Genomic DNA, 17,830 nt, shown 5'->3' on the forward strand with positions numbered 1-17,830 from the left:
TCGTTCAGACACTGCTAGCATATAATTTCTGTCTTTCTTAAAGCTGGAAGGCAATCATTAGCATGTTGGATCTGGCAAGTTCATATTATCTATCTGGTAATTACAGAAAGCTGTACAAGCCTTCAAAAAATACCCACCAACTTCTGCATTTACTACACACCTGATCGAAATACTATCTTCATTACCTAAATTAGCAGATACTTCCCATAAACCATTATTCAGAACACTAACATTCTTACAAAAACATTAAATAATTATTAGAGGCCATATCATCTATTAATTTATCTTCCTTTCTAACTTCAAAATTATAAAACTATGCAATGGCAACCTCAACACAGGAAAACATCTTACTGATGGTGATGACAGACTAAGCTACATGATCCTTTTTCAGGCATTACTAGGCCCAATGAACATTAGAACACAACTCTAAGTTTCCAAAATATATTTACCATTAGTCAATGCTATTCACACGGTGGCAGCAAAAATGTGCTTAATACACACCAAAACATAATCTCATTCTCTAGAGACTGCTGCAGAAAAGGACAGAAGGATGAGAGACAAGGGAGTGGGTGAGGGCATACATATGCATATGTGTACAATGGGGGAAAACTGGCCTGTGTCTCATTATTTCAGTTATTCATGCTTTAAGTAAAGGGATTTTAAGTAAAGGCACCTGAGGAGGTGCCAGGAAGATCACAGAAGCTGGGACAAGACAGGTACCAAAGGAGCTGGAAGAACAGAAAGAAAAATCAAACAGAGCAAGGAAAGTGAGGCCAGGGAGGAGAGACCATGAATGAAGAGGGTCAGCCAAAAAGAGTGATTAGGGGCAAAAATACAAATGCAAGGCGGAGACTATGGGGAGCAGAGGGGTACAGTCTGTGAGATGCTTGGTTGCTCTGTTCTCAGCCAGGGGCTTCACACAGCCCAGCACTTCACAGACCCCCATCAAGCCCCATGTCATAGTCTGAATGACACAAACTGAAATGGCAGGGCTCCTTATCTCTCTGGCTTACAAACCATTTTAATCACACCGGTTGTTTGGGCCCTGGGCGGGTTGTCCCCCCCAGGGAGGGGGGCAGCCTCCTGGCTCAGGACCAGAACAGATAACCAGGCTGCCCCCAGGGAGCCCCTGGCTCTTGCCCCAGCCCCTGCCTGAGCTGCAGCACTACCGACCCCCAACCCAATGTCTTCCTCTTGTTTTTTTTCAAAGCAGCCTTAGGATAGGGTAAGGCTACGAAGGCTGCAGTAAAAGCATGTCAGCACATGCATCTTTGCTTTCTGATAATTCCCCAAATATAGCAACAAACAAACAGATTCAATTACCAAGACAGAGGCTAGCCCAATTCAAGGGGATTGGTACATACATTATAACAAGATGCTGGAGCTGCAGCCCGATCACATTTACATGAAGAAATCATTTTATGCAAATCTCTTATCCACGGGTGAAGGCCGTACAGGAGAGGAGAAACAGCTCTGAATGGAGATTCATGATGCATGGCAGATGGGCAGTTTAAGGTAAATCACACAGTTCAGTTATAAAAGACATATAACCTGGGGAGAAAGTGTGTGGCTTCAAAGTCATAAATTATTTATAAATAATACAGCCTTCTCATGAAATATCCAAAAGGACAAGCACCCATTTTTTCCATTATTTTTCTCTCCTTTCGCAAATCAGAAAGAAACTGAAAATGAATACCTTGTAAAGAATGAGTTTTCCTTATAAAGCCCATTGCTCTATAAGATGGACTTCAGGGAGGATGGACTTAGATGGTGGAGCTAGTTAGGGGCTCGCAGGCAGGACGACAGGAACTGAAGGCAGCAGGGCTGCTGTGCTCACCCACTTGGAAAGGAAGCAGCAGAAGTCAAAAGGAGGGAGCTGGAGTGGGCTGAGGAGAGAAACTGTCCACCTGGTAACTCATACCCTCCCAGGACTGTCACTGCCAGCCAGTTCAAAATCACCACCAAATTCCCACCAAATATTTCAGGGTTTTTAAACTGAAGTCCAGTTGCTGAGGTTCACAAAGCACAGCTGCAGCATCCACGCACGTGGTGTGTTTTCTGTCAGCAGCGCTGCCTCTTCAGAGCACTGCCCATCCTCCGTACAACATATGGTCACACCTCTGTATTCTCAGCATTTCTGTTGTGACACCTCAGCAGTCTGACAACTTCTCATCTTTGTTACTCAACGCAACACCTGCCCAAATTCTCCTGCAATGACCAATTCAACTGATTTCTCATTTTTTCTGATGTCCTGTCAGGTGACCCTGCATGCCTACCAGTGCTCTTACAGGTATCCACCTTTTGACAGATATATACACAGCTCATAATTCTCTTTTATGTTGCAGACTCTTTACCCTTCAAAATCCTTTTCAGATCTTCATGCTCAGCTTGCATTCAATTCAACACAGTCTGGTTGGGTTTTTTTGTTTGAATCATTAGGGGCAGATACCCATCTGCTCAAGGATATTTTTGTAGTCTGAGCAACTCCTAACGTTTGGGCTTTCAGCAGACCACTGTTTGCTTGCTTATATACAGATGCCTTAAGTGACTTTTGCAATGTGTTTAAGCAGCTTCCCATGCTGAGCCTGAGGATATTAATTTTCTTTCTTCTGACTTTTTTCAACTGAGCTACTGTTTTTTGGGTGTGGGACAAGTACTTCATTGTCTAAAAAGCCCTAAAATTTAAAAGATACATTTTTACATACATAATTCAGAACTTTTCTGAAACTCTTTGAAGACTTGGTGTGTATTTTCTTTGTATTACAAGCAGTAAGTTTGCCTAAATGCAACACCAGTGCTATTCTTGAGTTCATTGCTGATGTCAACAGTATAAGGAAAATAAAATGTACATCAGAAAAAAAACCCCAGCACTGATTTATTTTCTTATTAGCTACAGATGTTAGCATCTCTGACTTGTATAAATTAGTTGCAACAAAAAGACAGAAATACAAAAATATTTCTTCTCAGTTTTAGGACTGCAGTATTTTTACATGAGCAAAACTAAAAATAAATATGTCTCTTGTATGATAAAGAGCAAATGTAGCACCAAATGTCACTTCATCCATGCACTTACCTCTCTGCACCAGGAGTTTGTAGGTATAATCCCTCCAAAGCCACAATGGGGCATGAAAATGCAAATTCCAAAGTGGCATGAAATCTACATTTTCAGTTATCATGAAAATCTCAATAGCCATTGTTCATGTACACCTATGCCTGTCAACATTTGCAACCTTTTGGTTAACAAAGAGGTCTGTTTCTGAACTTCCCTAAATATTTTTAAATTAACTAAAGTGCCATATGAACTCCAATCCTCCAAAGCACTTTTCTTACTACACCACAGGTACCAAAGTCAAAGAACAAAATCTCTTTTCTGGAGGAAGGGATATCTCTCTTGGCTAAACTTGTTCCTACCTAAGTCTACATCCATTTCCTAGGTCAGATGTTAAAAGAAGAAATTGTTACCCATTTGGCAGCTCACTGAGGTCTCAGCCACTTAGCCATGTCACACATCCAGCTGTTACTCTTTTGAAGTCTTTGCTATTGCAAATGTATTTAAAATGTAAATGGTAACTAAGCTCTTGTGCATGCCTTTAATTGGCGAAGACCTGTGTAAAAGCTTGGATTTCATCCTCTCAAAAATGGGAACAGTCCTTCTCCTTTGGGAAAAATCAAACAACTTACGTTAAAGTCTGCTCCTCTTTTGCCTCAAAAAACTATCCCTGATGTGGAAAACCTAGTATGGCCTCCAAGGATTGCACTAGAGCAATTGTACTGGCACTGAGAAGGCAGCAGCAGTATATCTAAGATCAAATTCTTTGTGAATTTTTAAAATCATGAATACGAAATAAATTTACATGCAAAATGCTTCAGTCCTTATTTTTCAAACAAAGACTGAGGTCATAAAAACAAATTGGACATCAATAGCCAAAGGATAACTCTTACTGCTGCTGTACTGTTGACAAAGATTAAAGCCATGCCTGTAATTAATACAAAATGAGCTTGCAAGGCAAAGGGAGAACGCTGAGGTCACTGATAACAGCTCCACTGCTCCCGCATGCATCAAAAGCCGCACATTTGGTGGGGTTTGTTTCCAGGTGGCTGTTAAATCACCAGGAGGAGGGACCATGCAGTGACACACCAAACCATTGTGGTTTACAAAAGCCCTGTTTGTAGGCTTGTGTCGATAAAAGTCTCCTGCCTTGAGTCTTGAATATGATACTTCTTAAGGCCTATTAATATGACAGCTAAGCTCAGCACCTCATCTGCTATGCTGTGGAGGCACATGGGACATGATGCCAGCTACAAATGGCTCAGAAATTAAGCTAGTAAGAACCAGGCTTTAAAGGAAAGGAAATATTTCAAAAACAAGAGAAGGAGTTTGCAAAATAAGCATGATTTGTCCAACATTTACAGGATTAAGTCACTATGAAGAATTAGATTTTCCCTCATTTTTCCCAAACGTAGTCAGAACAGAGATGATATAACTGCTCTTTTGCACACATCCTGCAGGAACAGGAGACGGCAGATACTGTGTCCCTGCTGTACAATCCAGGGAACATAAAAGAGTTTTTTATCTTTTAAAAACTAAAGGTGAAAAAGTGGGAGCAAATCGAGAAGCAGCCATAAGGTACCAAGAGTATATCACTATACTTTCTTCAGTGAGAATGGAGAACCTCTTTCAGTCTTTTAAAGAATAAACTAGAGAACTGTTATTTTAGAACAGGCTCTCTTCAAAAAACCTTGCCTGCAAAGAAGGTGGCACAGTAGTAGTCCTACCACCCATTCAGCACAGCTGCTTAAGAGTTGTAGAATCACAGAGTGAGGTGGGAAGGGACCTTTGGAGGCCATCTAACCCAATACCCCTGCTCAAGTAAGGCCTCCCAGAGCCAGTTGCCCAGGACCATGTCCAGGTCAGTTTTGAGTATCTCCAAGGATGGAGACTCCACAACCTTCCTGGGAAACTTGTGCCAGTGTTCAGTCACTCTCACAATGAAGAAAGTGTTTCCTCATGTTCAGAGGGAACACCTTCTGTGTTTCTGTTTTTGCCCACTGCCCCTTGTCCTGTCACTGGGCACCACTAAAATCAGCCTGGCTCTGTCTTCTTTGCACCATCCCTTCAGATATTTTTGCATATTGATGACATTGTCCCTCAGCCTTCTCCAGGCTGAACAGTCCCAGCTCTCTCAGCCTCTTTTCATATGAGAGATGTTGTAGCCCCTTCATTGTCTTCATGGCCCTTTGTGGGACTCCCTCCAGTACATCCATTTCTCTCCAGCACTGGGGCTCAGTACTGGCCCCCACACTTCTGCTGTGGCCTCACCAGTGCCCAGCAGAGGGGCAGGATCACCTCCCTCCACCTGCTGTCACTACTTTGTTTAATGCAGAGCAGGACACCGTTCACCTTCTTCCCCACAAGGGCTCATTGCTGGCTCATGTTCAACTTGGTGTCCACCCAAAGCCCTGCACCTTTTCTGCTTTCCAAATGGTCATCCCCCTGCACATACTGGTTCCTGGGGTTGCTCCTATCCAGGGGCAGGACTCTGCACTTCCCCTTGCTCCCAGTGCCTACCACTGGCAAAGTTCAAACTTTGGATGTGGGATAACTCCTATCTGCTCTCTGCAGCAGAGCAGAAGGTGACATGCCCTGGGCACAGCACTGATCAGCTGAGGCCAGCCACAGGTACAGCTGCTGCAGCAGAAGCCAGACTCTTGTCAGTATATAACCTGTGATCCCTTGATCCCATGTTGGCTACATGCTCCAGCAAGGTCCACTTTACAGTCTGCACTGTATCAGCATCTCCTTATTTAAAGCTCCACAGGCACTGAATTGCCAGGCTATGTTTTTGAAAGTTAACCCTTTCCTGTACCAAACACCCATCACTCCCAGGGCTGGGGGACCTAAGCCCACTGGAGAGGATGATGCAGGAGAGTGAGAAAAGGCAAGTTTAAGTTTGCAGTGCATGCCTTCAGCCCCAGCACTCCTCCACTGCCAAACTGAAACACCAGGTGCAGGAAGGAAGAGAAAGCAGTACTGCACTTCTCCCTGCCACCAAAACCTCGCTCCTTAGCACATAACTAACTTAACAACACTAATTTTTTTGCAAGAGCTTGCTCCTGTCTGCATACAGTCAGGCTGATCCAGACACACATACCAGAGGTACTAGAGTCTTAATAAAACCCAGTAGGTAGGTGTTTAAAAGGTATAAATCTCTTAGCTCTGGTCATTACCTACAGCAATGTTCATACTTATTTTTTCTGAATTTGATCTTTCTAAGTGCCAGCTGCTGATGAACTGCAGGAAGCATAATTTTTATTAAATGATGAACACTAAAATATCAGAGTTATACCTCTGAAAATCAGTTTCCTATTGCCTATTGACAAATGCCTTAAGCCCGGAAATTCCCAAGGGGTTTCTGTGTGCACTGTTTTCATTGGTTTGGGGTTTTGGGTTGCTCTTGTTGTTGATTGGGGTTTTTTTCCTTATTTCTCTAGAATCCAATGAAAAAAAGCCTTTTCTGTTTAAAGCGGTTGTTTTTTTTAAGCATCAGTGTAATTAATTACACAAGTTAATATTTAATATAAAAAATACAACTGCTCTGTGGAGCAAGGCACAGTTCCAGCTGGAACACAGAAACTGCAGACTTCGAAATTCTCCTTCTCAGAGAATCACACCATTGCAACATATAATTTCTGCCTAGCTCAGAAAAATCAAGGGAAAACAAGTTTTCTTGTTTACTGTGTTTCCTGAATAAAATATTATGTACAACTGATTAAAACCAACAACTTGTGCTAATTTTACCACTGGCCAAGAACACAGCTGGGAGAAGCAAAAAAGTGACAAAAATCAATCAAGAGTTTCCAGGTTCCCAGACAGCCAACCATAAGGTTGAAACCTCCAGGGCTTTGGTATCTCAGGGTAGCTGCAACAAGCTCCTTGGGCCACCCCTGCAGGAGCCTGGGAGTTCCATTACCCATTTCATAAACTGGGCTTTTCCTCCCACACGAGCTACAGGTGTTGATGTGCCTGCTGGGAACCAACTGCACCTTGTTACCTTTGCACGCTATGCCTGAGTGCTGAATAAACTGGGAAACACACAAAGGCTGAGTTATTTGCTGCTTGCCTGCTTTGCTGAGTAAATAATATAGCTAATTTCCTCATAATAATGACTTCCATTTTGGTGGGAAACCAATCATCTGCTCCTAGTTTGCTTTCTCCAGTTCTTCTCCATGTCTGGTTTTAACCAAACCTGTTGAGGAGGATAACAGAATCACCGGGAAATCAGCATCTGTTACTTCAGCGTAACTGGTCAGATCCCACACCAGACCCAGATACCACTTCTTTCCCTATAATTTACCTGACTGTTAATGCTAATCAATTCCTGGTGTATTAACTTCGCAGAAATGAGATGGACTTGTCAGGTAAAATTAAAGATGGAATCACAAGGAAGGGCTTCAGGGTTCACTCACAAAAATTAAAATACACAACTGATACTGAAATGTAAATCAAGGGTATGAAATTAAATCTTCAAGAACGGAAAAAAATTAATTCTTGCTTTCAATTCAGTCAGTGTAATTAACTGGAAGAATTTAAAAGGTTTGACAGACTGTCCACCAAGACACCCCAGAAAATCAAACTGTTATACCTCTACATTACTTGCATAAAAACATTTCCCAATGAACTGGCAAATTTCATGTACTAAACTGGCAAATTTCATGTACTAAATTGTCAGGAATATTTTTTTCCAAATTCAGTTACACTTATAACCCCAAAAGGTTATAAGGTATGATTGCATCCTTTTTGATTACCAAGGACATAGTTAAGAAAACAGATAAAACAAAAGGAAAAGAACATCATATTAGAAAAATCAAAGTGCATTACAGATAATATTTCAAGTGCACATTCCTTATAGGTGATCTATAGGTAACTGTTTACCTTAGGTCCATATGCATAATGTCACATACCGCTACTCCCTTGTGTGACTAATTAACCCACACAGAAAAGCTCTGCGGCGAGTCACATCACAAGTCGTGAAATGGAGGTCACTGTGCCAGCCAGCAAATGACACATTAAAAAGAGGGGGAAAAAAGGCAGAAAATGCTCTTTATACTTTCCACTTCACTATGAACATGAGGGATTTATTTTACTAATCCATGGCTTGCAGTGTCAGGAGCTGCAGAGACAGAGAGAAATATCCAATTTTCAAATCCCCTCCAGCTACATGAAGGTAAGCAAGAAGAGCACATCTGCCCCTACTGTTATTGCACCGCGTTAGGACAACACCATCTTCTAAAAAAGGCTGAACTAGAGGAAGGCACAGTCCCTCCTGTAACTAGGGGAGTCAATTAAGATGGCCAAGAGAGTGCCAAAATATAACTTTTTATGGTGTGTTCGCTTGTATATTATTTTGCCTGCCCAATTACAACATTACTTTCCTATATGAAGAGTGTGAGAGGAACTGCACAAGTGACTTTGCCTATCCAAATATGAGTTTACTCAGACTATTTAACCATTAGGTCATCATTTACCTTTCTAAGGGCAAAGCAGTGTCTTTCCTACAAAATGTACTAAGAATGAGGCAATATTTGACAGCACCTCAAAGGGTGAGACAGAATACACATATCTAATTTGGCCTTTCTATATTTTCTTCTTCTTTTTCCTTAGGCAAGCAAATCTATAAAGCCTCTCATTTAATGTGTTAGATTAATACATGATGAAGCTACAAACAAGAGAGCCCCAACCTTCTGTGATGTTTGTTCAATTATTTTGCATTTAACAAGATTAAAGGACAATTAAATTCGTTTAACCTCTGTAATTGCCAACCTAAATGACACCATCTTGCCTATTATAATAGGTCAAAACAATGCATTTACATTTACCAAGTTGTTGTAAAAAGTGTAATTTTTAATCCGAATAGCGCTTTGTGAAGTATTAGCTTCCATTTGTGGAAAAGTAACTACCAATTGTTGCAGCAGAGGTCATGGAGGTTGTGCTTTTTCCCACAGGTAGGCTCAGGATCAGAGCTACTTTTAAGCTAAGCTCTATTACAGCATTTCAAAAGAAAGTAAAATTATATGTTGGAATGTGTTTGGTGAATATTCTCAACTAAAATAAGTCTGGAATCACAGGTTTTCTAGTTTCCAATCTCTAGCAGTCCGAATGTTGGTCTACCCACTCTACAAGAAGGAAAAGTAGCTGTTATTTATTGAATGAAGAAACTTCTGCAGGCAGTGCAGTTTGTTAGGAAATCACTCTCAACACCATCTGTAGCAAATTCTTTAGGAATTTCTTCCTGTCTCTTCCTTACACTCCAGACTCTTAAATGTGCCTGCGTGGCAGCCTGAGCAGTGGCAGGTACGACAGCATCGTGCAGGCACCCGTGCTCCTCTGCACCCCTCACTGCCCAACCTGATCCTGTCTTCCATGGCTCTTCCTAACTCCTACTCTCATCAAACCTCCTCATTAACTCTCCCCCACCACAGCACAATCCCTAGAAGAGGACTTCAGGTCATCTTTCTCTGTGTACTTTTTCCAGTTTGAAATCATCTTGCTTGGACATGAGGAACGGCCCACTATCAGCAGCACCCCAGGTAAGCTTTCTCTGCAGCCCTGCACAGCGGCACGAACCCTTTCAAATGACTCTGGAATAGCCTGCCTGAGGTAACTGAACATTTGCCTTTGCTGTTTTTTGTGGGCACACCCCAGTGGCTGTGTGGCAACAAGCATACCCAGGGCTTTCTCTCCCCTTCAGTCACTTCTGAATGATGAATCTCTAATCCCTTTGGCTTCAACTGCAAAATTCCCATTGACTGATAATGGATTTTCCACTGATGTAGAATCAGGCACTTCAACTACACCACTACGAATTAACAGAAGAGAGCTCTGTTAATCCTTTATAAGCAAGCTTAATCTTGTGGTTTATAGAAGAAGCGAAGGCTCTGTTCTGTCCAATATCAGCCAGAATACGATTGCCATTTCAGAAAATTTTCACATTTTCTTTGATCGAAACCAGTATTTCTTTGGAAGACACAAATCCAGACACCATCACAGATGCATACTTCTGACAGGTAAAAAATGAAGAGTTTGAGCTATGAATCCCGAAGCTGAAAGCTGGGATCAGCACTCTGGCACTACCAGTTACTCCACAGAAAGTGCTGTCATCTGGAAACAGCAGCCTGACAAAACCTTTATAGCATTCACCTTTCAATTAAACAAGAGTAACATCTGAAACCTCACATTAAAATACCTGTAAGATTTGTTAGGGTTCTCTCTCAATGATGTGACTTGAACATTTCCTGTACATTAGTAATAGTTAAGGTTATTAAATGCAAGCAAGTATTAGCACCTTTAAAGACTGCTACAGAACTTGGCTAATAACTCTAACTCTTTCTAAAGAAAGATGAACTGATCTTACATTAAGACATTTTTTCCACTAAAATGAGATTTTGTTAGATCTACTCAGACTTTAAGTCAGTGGGTAGCAGAATGACTCCTCTTTTTTTGCAGGAAAGTAAAATCATCACTGAGCATCAATGTCTGGTAAATAGGAACTCACACAAACCCTTGCTCAAACGAGAAACCACTGCTTTCCAAGACTTGTCCCATTTGCAGTAAACAGTCCGAGCTAGGATACTTAACAGTATTCTTAGCAGTAAAATCATTGAAGATCAAGCCCAAATATTACAGCTATAATTGGTACCGCACAGCAAATGACCCTTAATTTGATGTCCTGTCCTGCAGCACACCAGATGAAAACATTTCATTGATTTAGTAATTCATCATAAGCACTGCCTCTACGCTAGGATGTAAAGAAGTCTTAAATAGAGCAGCTTCGTGGTTCCTCTAAAATACTGAAATGCCACGTCTCCATAAAATGTTTATCTTTGTCAAGCATTTCATTGCTGTTGTTTAGCTGGATGACCTTTGGAAAGGAGCAGCGGAGGCTGACATGCACCTTCATTAAAGCAGCACCTCCTTCTTCCCCCGCCAGTGAGAACGACTAGTGCGGGAGGGAGGAGGTGAGCGATCCACAGAGTAATGAAGAGATTTTGTTTCAGAGGGTTATCAATTATTTATGAGTAAATCCCCAGATGAACACATCCGAAGCTGAACAATTTTTAGTACATTTCACTTCTGTACACATGGCAAAACACAACCAGAAGCAAGCTAAACTTGGTCTGACCATTCAAGGTGTCAAACAGTGAGTTGAATTTGGACATTGGTAAAACACTACTATGTTTTTCGAAGTACAACAGTCTCCTAGATTTAAATCTCTTCCACAAAATTCCTCTAACACTGATAGAAATAATTCTTTACAGTATTTCCTACTCATCAAGATCTCAGCAAAGAAAAAGCTCATCCTGAAGAATTTCTGTAATTATGCCAACGTAGTTATCTAAAAAGACCAATGCTCAAACTCTTATAAAGCATATTGCCCAGCTTTGCATGGAGTTTTATTCTATAATGGATCTGAACTTTTCCTACTAAGATAAGGTAAGACCAAGTAAACCTCTTTTTCTCCAGAACAGGGTTCAAAACAAAGCACTTGTCTTTAAAGTAAAATTGTTTTACAACTGTGCTTTTTAAAGAGAAGATCCATGATTTCCATATCCATGAAATGGAAATAAAAACATTACACGTTGATCTTCTTCACAAAGCAAGGGCAGTGAAACCAAACAGTTGTATGTGCAAGACACACTTTGCACAAGAAACTATTAATCTGTTCCCAAATGCTACCATTGAAAACCATCATCCTGCAAGTCTTGAAAAGGAACCCAGTCCACTGTCATGCAGCAAACATCCAGATCTGCAGAACTGTTCTTTGAGCTCCACTTCTTCAGTTTCCAACCAAGACGACTCTGCCAAAGTCACCACAACCACTGCAATCACCCTTGTGCCTACGGCTGTGTCTATGGCAGCTGCCATGATGGCCCCGAGGCCACCTTTAATACCCAACTCAGGCAGTCTGTGAGCCAGGACCCAGGCTGGGGCACTGCCTGGATGTGTCCTGCAGAGCAAGCCCCCCAGGCAGGTTAGCACCTGGCCAAGCAGCGGCACATCATGCACAGGAGGCCCCAGAGGCAGGTGGCCACTCGTCCCATACTTGGACGGCTCTCTTAGGGTAGCCTGGGCTGAGCTGCACCCAAGGGGGAACAGGCAGCAGCCCCTGCAGGTTTCCCTGCCTCTCAAAGCCTCGTCTACAATCTGCCTTCCAAAGGGACGTCTGGGGAGACACTCATCGAATAACATGTTTTAAACTACACATGGAATGAGCACTTCCTGCCTTTACTGCACAACAACTGCAGGAGAAGAGCCAGATCTCTCATGTTCCTTCTGCCCTCTCCTATTTAGGCCAGCATTCACCCTAGCATGTTCACAGCTCCAGGAGCAAGCTCCACTCCCAGCCTAGCCCAGCTAGAGTAAACTGCTCCAATATCAAGACAACAAAAAAAAAAGCCACTTAGAAATCCATTTTAGATTTGTTTGCCTTACTTTAGAGGGTTTGCTATGTATTTGGATGAAAGAAGCCCATTAAGTACATCTATATTTACTTCATTACAGCGTGGCTCTTGAAGTTAGATGAAAAGATTTACCCTGGCCAAGTTTGTTTATTCATCAGCATCAGCTAGATATGTTTTCAAAGGCTCATCCTCATCGTATTTACATGAAAGCACACTGATTTTTTTTCAACAGTTGTATCACATTCTGAGAGCTGGAAAAGGACAAAAGAAATTTTAGTGAGAACTACAAAATCAAAGAACAGTAGAGGCAAATTCCTCTCATTTCCTGTTATTAATGGGGGTGGAAACCCACTTTTCCCCACCTGAAGTCATTCTTCTAAGCCTGCAGATGTATCAACAGCAACAAACTGTATCTGGATGGTCAGTACCCATTACAGCACCTGGCACACTGCTTACCCAGGAACACCACAAGTGAAGAGTTTACCCCTCACGAAGCACAGGAGTTTAAGCAGACGCAGCCTTCCAAGTTTCTACTGTTTTTATCTGCATGATGACAAGAACAAATCAGATTTTTTTCACAGGTGCCACTGAAGGAAGGCTCTTCATTACAGCTAGCAAAGCATTACATAGAAATACAGCCCCCCAGTGACCAATGCCAACTGTACAAGTCCTAGTTATCTCCAACAGGAACCCAAACATGACTTGATACTTGCACGCCTTTAATATCAAAATTTTATCCTCAAGTTATGTAAATACTTAAATGACATTTATGGGCACTATCTTTCCTCATGAGTTTACATTTTCCCACGGAAGACTTCCAGAGTGATTAACAATGCTGATCTTTATCCTTCACACTGACTATTCATTCATCCTTTCTAAAAGGAATACTGCTTACATATGACCCGAGAGGGCTGTAACAAGGCAGTATTTATCTACCCTAATAGTCTACTGTGGATGCTTTAATTAAAACTTGGTTATATCACATCCATGAAGCAAAGGCACATCTCCCATCACTCATCATCTCCATCCGACAGCTGTGCTTGGTGCACCTTTGCAGGAGCAACCTTTGGAGGTCCCACCACCCTCATCCTCCCCTGCCCAGGTAACTGCAGGCACAGTTGCAAAAGAGCTTCTTCACCACAGAAGAAAAGCAAAGTGAAACTGTAGAGGGGTTTGCAGCTTGGGGCCTCGAGTGAGTCACCGTGCAGGCTGGCATTCACCCCAGTTCATAAGCAGGGCAGTGCTGCCAGCGTGGCACAGGGGAGTTCTGGGAGGCGAGGGGCCAGGGGGAAGGAGAGACCGACGGAGAAGTTGTGGCGTAGCATGGCAATTCAGAGAGTGAGGGATACCAGGATGGAGATGGAGGAACAGCAACCACGGCCATCTGAACTACCTGCAGTAAATTTGCAGCCAAATCTTCAGACTTCAGCTTCCTAATCCATGCTGCAGCTTTCACAGGGCTTCCAAAAGCCCACACCATAGCGTAGGGATTGCAAAGCTTAGAGTTTATGACTAGCAGTATTACACAAACAAGCATGCACTGCTTGCCCTTTCCATGCTTTACTCAATGTAAGCAGTTATCTGATTATAGGAACATTTAGAAATGGACCATTTTCCTGAGGAAGAAGCTGTCTTGAATTTCTTCCCTCACCAGAAATTTTTTGGCATCATTATACACAGTATAAGACCTGCAACTGATAGCATCCTTGGGATGTCAGGATGGGCAGCAAGCAGCCAGGGCAGCCTGCCTGGAAGCTACAGGCTGTACAACCAGGGCCTCATCCAGCACCTATTTGCTGCTGGCTCCATACAGGGCCTGGACCAGCAGTTGCCATACATTCAGCAAAACCTCAAACGTGGGAGGGGGGCATTCCTGGTCCCAGCCTGGCACTCTGGGGATGAGGGTGAGTGGCAGCATACTGCATCCCTTCACCCTGCCTGGGCTCCCTCCCAGCCACAGCACCAACAGGCTGCAGCACGCCTGGCCCCTGCTGCCGGTCTGGGGCTGAGCCACTCTGTGCCCGGAACTTGCTCCATTCTCAGGACCTGGAAGCAGAGGCATTGCTATAGGAGCCTGGGTAATGTTATTTGAATGATCAGTTGTTTCATTTAATATTATAAAATGTTTTTGAGCCTTCTTGGTCTATTAATCTTATTCTTACGTTGTATTTTGCAGTTATGAATTATATGGTTTTGGAACTACTTTGAAAAAGCTCCTCAGCTTTCCATCCCCATCCTTACTGGAAAATGACTGTGTCCTGTTCCAGCCATTGAACTCTACATGGGCACTTTACCATGGGCATCAATGAGCTGATAAACACATTTAACTCCTTTGTGTGTCAATGAAGTACACAGTGCCCCAAGAAGGAGTGTTCTGTAACTAAATGCCGCCACACCGCCAGCAAGAAAAACTCAATTGCTTTTCTCATGGATTCCTCCATGATTCTTAAAATATAAATTAGCTCTAGATTATCAAGTGTTTCTTATTTAGGACTTGGAATCCAGTTGCTACTTTCTGATCAATATAACTTTAATAGTGGAATAAATTTAGAACTAAAGTTATCTAGTAGTAGTCATTTGTATACAATACATGATCTAAAGCCACATTCATGTTCACGTGCCTGGCAATGAGGCTTATGAGGAGCACTGCTTCTTCAAATGCCATGGATTACCTGTTTCTTTTCCTCATTAAATGACATCTCATAAAAGGAACCAAATAAAAGATAGGTGAGCTTGCCAACTGTCATATCCCATAACCTTTATTCATATGAGCAATTCATTGCCTTCAGATCCGGTTCTCATTTGGAAGTTGCAGATCCCCATTGCTGACCTGAATATGGGGTTTATGTTAATAAAATCCTGTGTTGAAATGCTGGTTAAAGATAAAATTGCTCTTGTAGTTCAGACCTGAAAGGTGTTACACATGCTGTACTATTTTCTTTGTTGATGAGGGCAAAAGACACTCACCCCTCGCAGGAGATGCCCCACAGGCTCAGAATCTGCACCTCACATAGAAGTATATTTATGAGGACAAGATTTTTAAAGATGTAAAATAAAACCCACTAGAATTTGGAATGTCTGCTTCTGTATCATCTACAAGAAATAAATACAATGACAATGTATTTCCATTACTGGATATCTTCAGCAGTGTTGGTTTCTGCAAATTCTCTTAACAGATGCTGCTCCGATCATCACTTAACTGCAACACAGACTTCAAGAGCACTAGGGAGGATTTGCTTCTGGTTTCACACAGTACACTTGTTTTATTGAAGTTTAATTTAATAAAATAACAACTCTGGATAGAAGTTAATCAAGCATGGCTTCTAGGCTTCCTAGGCTGCTAGGAAGGGGAGAAATATTTTCTGCCAAAATTTTATCATTGGTCTTTCTCATTTTTTTTCTGCATTTACTGCTTAATGGCTCAGTATTATTTCAAAGGCCATTCCTTTTACAAATGTAATCAACTCCACAGCATTCAGCACCACAGATGATATATTACTCTCCTTAAAACCAAATCTCTGAGGGATAGATTAGAAAGAGAGGTTAAAGAGCTCTATCGTTCACAGCATTATAGTTCAGACACCTATAAATCACTACGTTTGTTTATTTAGATAATTGGCTCATTAGCGTCTGTAGCATCTCAAGCTACACAACTTTCTGGTGTGACCATGTGCCAGTTTTTCCTTTTCCCTCTCCGGAGCCCCGAAAGCTCCCCGCAGTACACAGTGCGTTAGAGACAATCTGCGCTTGCAGCTCTCTTTGAGGAGCAGCTCCCTTTCTCCCCAGCGACCCCTTCCTCTTAAGGACTTTCCAAGCCCAAGAGCAGATGCCACTGTGAAACAAACTGGAGACTGTCACCACATAATAGGATTTGAATGGAAACACAGTTACAGGGCTGGCTGGCAGCAGCGGGGAGGCGCGGTAACCCCGCGCCGCGGAGAGCCGCACAATGACCCCGCCGGGGCCGTGCCCTGCACCTGTGACCGCTGCCGCCCCGATCCCCCCGCACATCACCGCCTGTGCGCCGCGCTCGCCCGCAGCGCGGACCGCGGCCGGGCAAGGGCAGCCCGAGCCCCGCAGCCCTGCGGCGGCCCCGCCGCCGGCCCCCGCCGCGACTGCACCAGCACACGGGTCTCCCTCACCTCTCAAACACAGACATGGCAACTTCGCGCCCCGTCCCCAACTCACCGGGAGGCGTCGGCCCCGCGCAGAGCTGCTCCTGGGGATGGCGCGTCCCGCGGGGCGCACCCGCAGGGGCCGGGAAGCGCTGCCAGCGGAGGGGAGGGAGCAGCGGCAGCAAGTTGCGGCGCGTCTCTCGTCGCTCTCCTTTCCTCTCCTCTCCTCTTCTCCCCTCTTCTCTCCCCTCCCTCCTCCTCCTCCCCCTCGTTCCCTGCCCCTCCTCCGCCCGGCGGGAGGGTCGGGGGGAGGCGGTGGAGAAGGGTCGGAGCGCGGCCGCGGACCGCGGCGCGGGCAGGCGCGCGGCACTGCGCATGTCCCGCGCCCGCCGGGAGCCGGGAGCCGGGAGCAGGGAAGCAGGAGCCGGGAGCCGGCCGATGGATGCGGCGGCGGCGCCGCGGGCCGGCAGCGAGCGCAGCACAGTGCGGCCCCGCCGCCCCCTGCGCGCCGGTGCGGGGGCTGCGCGGGGCTCGGCTCCCGCCGCATCGCCCCGCGCCGCGGGGGCGGGCGCGGCGCGGACATGGCAGCCGGCTCAGGGCTGCGCACCTTGCGGCACTGCCGGGGCCCCGGGGGGCTCGGCCGTCCCCGAGCAGCGCGGAGCAACTGGGGCCGGGTCGGCGCTGCGGCGGATGCTGGAGCCGCCGCCCCGATTGCTGCACTGGGGACTGCGCGGCTGAAGGATGCTCCGGTGGCCGGCCTGGAAAAGGAGGAAAAATGGATAAATCCAGGCTTGCTGTTATTTTATTCTTTTTTCCCCCCGTTAAGTGAGCATGACTCAATGAAGACAGGTATTACGGCCAAAGGGACCCCCGTTATTGGTGACTTTGTAATGCTGTACCAAGGTCTTTGAGAAATAACCGTATTTTTACGTGATGTAAAGGGCTCACAAGGACTGCGAATGAAAAGCACTGCAAGAGCAAAGGCAGGAAAGGCTGCAAAGGCAAAATGCCTAACTGAGATCTCTGGGGATTTTTTAGGGAAATTGCACAATTACTATAAGTTTCCACACAGATGTAAGGACTGACCTAACACCCAGTGAGCTCTTACTTCCTGAGAACAAGTTCAAACCCCATATGCCATTCTGCAGCAGCACTGCTGTCACATGTGTGGCTGGCTCAAGGTTTGAGCCTGGATCTGCATTTGGTGTTTACCAAGCAAGGATTTGCTTTTGCAGGAAAGTGCTGGTTGGTTGGTT

General features: G+C 44.2%; 1 protein-coding gene across 2 annotated transcripts in view; it reads right to left on the minus strand.

The window, feature by feature from the left end:
* PAG1 (phosphoprotein membrane anchor with glycosphingolipid microdomains 1) overlaps window positions 1-16,988 on the minus strand; it is a 115,702-nt gene extending 98,714 nt beyond the window's left edge. The window contains exon 1 of one of the 2 annotated variants that reach the window (XM_051770340.1): window positions 16,648-16,988. The gene's annotated coding sequence lies outside the window, so the exon portion shown is untranslated. Of the gene's footprint in view, window positions 1-16,601; window positions 16,618-16,647 lie in introns of those variants that run through there. The other variant, XM_051770369.1, reaches the window with a different exon arrangement.
* Between the last annotated feature and the right edge of the window lie 842 nt (window positions 16,989-17,830).

The sequence above is a fragment of the Manacus candei genome, unplaced genomic scaffold, assembly GCF_025592945.1.
Source record: "Manacus candei isolate 608988 ecotype Guabito, Panama unplaced genomic scaffold, ASM2559294v1 h1tg000008l, whole genome shotgun sequence".
NCBI classification, from domain to species: Eukaryota; Metazoa; Chordata; class Aves; order Passeriformes; family Pipridae; genus Manacus; species Manacus candei.